The sequence below is a fragment of the Lampetra fluviatilis genome, unplaced genomic scaffold (assembly GCF_964198595.1).
Source record: "Lampetra fluviatilis unplaced genomic scaffold, kcLamFluv1.1 SCAFFOLD_714, whole genome shotgun sequence".
In the NCBI taxonomy this organism is placed as follows: Eukaryota; Metazoa; Chordata; class Hyperoartia; order Petromyzontiformes; family Petromyzontidae; genus Lampetra; species Lampetra fluviatilis.
In genome coordinates, this window is record NW_027620701.1 from 30,001 (window position 1) to 35,000 (window position 5,000).

Genomic DNA, 5,000 nt, shown 5'->3' on the forward strand with positions numbered 1-5,000 from the left:
GTGGGGACGCGCCGTGAGGGCTCACGTCCACACGCTCAACGGTGCGGCGCAGACACAGCCAGACACAGGCAGACACAGGCAGACACAGGCAGACACACTACTACACTACTACAGACAGACACCCAGTTCAGCATCCAGTGGGGACGCGCCGTGAGGGCTCACGTCCACACGCTCAACGGTGCGGCGTAGACACAGCCAGACACAGCCAGACACAGGCAGACACGGCCAGACTACTACAGCTACAGGCAGACTACTACAGACAGACTACTACAGGCACACTACTACAGCTACAGGCAGACACAGCCAGACCACTACAGCTACAGGCATACTACTACAGGCAGACTGCTACAGCTACAGGCAGACTACTGCAGGCAGACTACTACAGCTACAGGCATACGACTACAGCTACACTACTACAGTCAGACTACTACAGCCATACTACTACAGCTACACTACTACAGCCAGACTACTACAGTCAGACTACTACAGCTACACTACTACAGTCAGACTACTACAGCCATACTACTACGGCTACACTACTACAGTCAGACTACTACAGCCATACTAGTACAGCCACACGCTCCTACAGTCAGACACGCTGTGTGTGTCTGGGTGTGTGTGTCTGTGTGTGTGTCTGGGTGTATGTATATATCTGTGTGTGTGTCTGTGTGTGTCTCTGTGTGTGTCTCTGTGTGTGTGTCTGTGTGTGTCTCTGTGTCTGTGTGTGTCTCTGTGTGTGTGTGTCTCTGTGTCTGTGTGTGTCTCTGTGTCTCTGTGTCTGTGTGTGTCTCTGTGTCTGTGTGTGTCTGTGTGTGTCTCTGTGTCTGTGTGTGTCTCTGTGTGTCTCTGTGTCTGTGTGTGTCTCTGTGTGTGTGTCTGTGTGTGTCTCTGTGTGTGTCTCTGTGTGTGTGTCTGTGTGTGTCTCTGTGTCTGTGTGTGTCTCTGTGTGTGTGTCTCTGTGTGTGTGTGTCTCTGTGTCTGTGTGTGTCTCTGTGTGTCTCTGTGTCTGTGTGTGTCTCTGTGTGTGTGTGTCTGTGTGTGTCTCTGTGTGTGTCTCTGTGTGTGTGTCTGTGTGTGTCTCTGTGTCTCTGTGTCTGTGTGTGTCTCTGTGTATGTGTGTGTCTCTGTGTCTGTGTGTCTGTCTCTGTGTCTGTGTGTGTCTCTGTGTCTGTGTGTGTGTGTCTCTGTGTGTGTGTCTCACTGTGTGTCTCTGTGTCTGTGTGTGTCTCTGTGTCTCTGTGTCTGTGTGTGTCTCTGTGTATGTGTGTGTCACTGTGTCTGTGTGCGTGTGTGTCACTGTGTGTCTCTGTGTCTGTGTGTGTCTCTGTGTCTGTGTGTGTGTGTCACTGTGTCTGTGTGTGTGTCTCTGTGTGCGTGTGTGTCACTGTGTGTGTGTCTCTCACAGTGAGGATCCGTGACTTCCCGCGCTCCATGCTGGAGGTCCGTGACTGGTCTCTGTGGGGCCTCCTGGTGGGCACAGAGGAGTTGGGCCCCCCCGCGCTCGCAACGCCGCACACACGTGGAGCTGGGCCCGCCGTGGGGGGCCGCTGCCGTGGACAGGAACCTGCCCCCCCTCAAGTTCCACTTCGATATCTCGTGTGAGTCACCACGACACCGCTAACGCCACCGTCACCACGAACACCACTATCACCATCGACTCACCGTGTCTCCCCATGTCTCCCCGTGTCTCTCCCTGTGTTTTTCCCCGTGTCTCTGTGTGTCTCCCCGTGTCTCCCCCCCACGTGTCTCCCCCGTGTCTCCCCGTGTCTCCCTCCCTGTGTCTCTCTCCCTGTGTCTCCCCCCGCCCCCCCCCCCCCGTTTCTCCCTGTGTCTCCCCCCATCTCCCCCCGTTTCTCCCTGTGTCTCCCCCCGTCTCCCCCCGTCTCTCCCTGTGTCTCTCCCCGTCTCCCCCCGTCTCTCCCTGTGTCTCTCCCCGTCTCCCCCCGTCTCTCCCTGTGTCTCCCCGCGTCTCTCCCTGTGTCTCCCCGCGTCTCCCCGCGTCTCCCTACGTCTCCCGTCTCCCCCCCCGTGTCTCCCCCCCCCGTGTCTCCCCCCCCCCCGCCGTGTCTCCCCCCCCCCCCCCAGCCTGCGTGTCCCTGTGGAGTGCCGTGTGGGGCCCCTGCTGGGAGCCAGCGTGGGCCGCCGTGCTGCAGTCTGTGGAGCTGCTCACGTCGCGGCCCGTCGACCCCTCGGCGCCCCTCGCCTGGTGGGACAAGGGGCGCCTGCTGCTGCACGGACGCCTCGGGGTGCAGCTGCAGCACGCTCACCTGGAGCAGCTGGCCAGTCAGGTGACTCACTCACTCAGTCAGTCAGTCACTCAGTCAGTCATACACTCAGTCACTCATAGACACACTCACACACTCAGTCACTCAGTCACTCAGTCAGTCATACACTCAGTCACTCATAGACACACTCACACACTCAGTCACTCAGTCACTCAGTCACTCAGTCAGTCATACACTCAGTCAGTCATAGACACACTCAGTCACTCAGTCACTCAGTCACTCAGTCAGTCATACACTCAGTCACTCATAGACACACTCACACACTCAGTCACTCAGTCACTCAGTCAGTCATACACTCAGTCACTCATAGACACATAGACTCACTCACTCACACACTCACACACTCACTCACACTCACACACTCACTCACTCACACACTCACACCACTCACTCACTCACTCACACACTCACACACTCACACTCACACACTCACTCACTCACACACTCACACCACTCACTCACTCACTCACACACTCACTCACACACTCACTCACACACTCACACACTCACTCACTCACACACTCACTCACACACTCACTCACACACTCACACACTCACACACTCACACACACTCACACACTCACACACTCACTCACTCACACACACTCACACACTCACACACTCACACACTCACACACTCACTCACACACTCACTCACTCACACACTCACACACTCACACACTCACACACTCACTCACACACTCACACACTCACTCACACACTCACACACTCACTCACACACTCACACACTCACACACTCACTCACACACTCACACACTCACTCACACACTCACACACTCACTCACACACTCACACACTCACTCACTCACACACTCACTCACTCACACACTCACTCACTCACACACTCACTCACTCACACACTCACTCACCTGGTGGGACAAGGGGCGCCTGCTGCTGCACGGACGCCTCGGGGTGCAGCTGCAGCACGCTCACCTGGAGCAGCTGGCCAGTCAGGTGACTCACTCACTCAGTCAGTCAGTCATAGACACACTCAGTCACTCAGTCAGTCATACACTCAGTCACTCATAGACACACTCACACACTCAGTCACTCAGTCAGTCATACACTCAGTCACTCATAGACACACTCACACACTCAGTCACTCAGTCACTCAGTCAGTCATACACTCAGTCACTCATAGACACACTCACACACTCAGTCACTCAGTCACTCAGTCACTCATACACTCAGTCACTCATAGACACACTCACACACTCAGTCACTCAGTCACTCAGTCACTCAGTCAGTCATACACTCAGTCACTCATAGACTCACTCACTCAGTCACTCAGTCACTCAGTCACTCAGTCAGTCATACACTCAGTCACTCATAGACACACTCAGTCACTCAGTTAGTCTTACACTCAGTCACTCATAGACACACTCACACACTCAGTCACTCAGTCACTCAGTCACTCAGTCAGTCATACACTCAGTCACTCATAGACACACTCACACACTCAGTCACTCAGTCACTCAGTCACTCATACACTCAGTCACTCATAGACACACTCACACACTCAGTCACTCAGTCACTCAGTCAGTCATACATTCAGTCACTCAGTCACTCAGTCACTCAGTCAGTCATACACTCAGTCACTCATAGACACACTCACACACTCAGTCACTCAGTCAGTCATACACTCAGTCACTCATAGACACACTCACACACTCAGTCACTCAGTCACTCAGTCAGTCATACACTCAGTCACTCATAGACACACTCACACACTCAGTCACTCAGTCACTCAGTCACTCATACACTCAGTCACTCATAGACACACTCACACACTCAGTCACTCAGTCACTCAGTCACTCAGTCAGTCATACACTCAGTCACTCATAGACTCACTCACTCAGTCACTCAGTCACTCAGTCACTCAGTCAGTCATACACTCAGTCACTCATAGACACACTCAGTCACTCAGTCAGTCTTACACTCAGTCACTCATAGACACACTCACACACTCAGTCACTCAGTCACTCAGTCACTCAGTCAGTCATACACTCAGTCACTCATAGACACACTCACACACTCAGTCACTCAGTCACTCAGTAACTCATACACTCAGTCACTCATAGACACACTCACACACTCAGTCACTCAGTCACTCAGTCAGTCATACATTCAGTCACTCAGTCACTCAGTCACTCAGTCACTCAGTCATCATACACTCAGTCACTCATAGACACACTCACACACTCAGTCACTCAGTCACTCAGTCAGTCATACACTCAGTCACTCATAGACACACTCACACACTCAGTCACTCAGTCACTCAGTCACTCAGTCAGTCATACACTCAGTCACTCATAGACACACTCACACACTCAGTCACTCAGTCACTCAGTCAGTCATACACTCAGTCACTCATAGACACACTCACACACTCAGTCACTCAGTCACTCAGTCACTCAGTCAGTCATACACTCAGTCACTCATAGACACACTCACACACTCAGTCACTCAGTCACTCAGTCACTCAGTCAGTCATACACTCAGTCAGTCATAGACACACTCACACACTCACTCAGTCACTCAGTCACTCGGTCAGTCATACACTCAGTCACTCATAGACACACTCACACACTCAGTCACTCAGTCACTCAGTCACTCAGTCAGTCATACACTCAGTCACTCATAGACACACTCACACACTCAGTCACTCAGTCACTCAGTCAGTCATACACTCAG

At 52.9% G+C, this 5,000-nt stretch overlaps 2 long non-coding RNA genes across 2 annotated transcripts in view; both read left to right on the plus strand.

Annotated features, from left to right (window-relative positions):
• The first annotated feature begins 58 nt into the window (after positions 1-58).
• LOC144954272 (uncharacterized) lies at positions 59-2,283 on the plus strand. Its single transcript, XR_013641121.1, has 3 exons — positions 59-178; positions 1,406-1,598; positions 2,086-2,283. It is a non-coding gene; the product is annotated as an uncharacterized LOC144954272 (long non-coding RNA).
• Positions 2,284-3,126: 843 nt separating this feature from the next.
• LOC144954271 (uncharacterized) overlaps positions 3,127-5,000 on the plus strand; it is an 11,048-nt gene continuing 9,174 nt past the window's right edge. The window contains exon 1 of the long non-coding RNA XR_013641120.1: positions 3,127-3,260. This is a non-coding gene — a long non-coding RNA (uncharacterized LOC144954271). The remainder of the gene's footprint in view (positions 3,261-5,000) is intronic.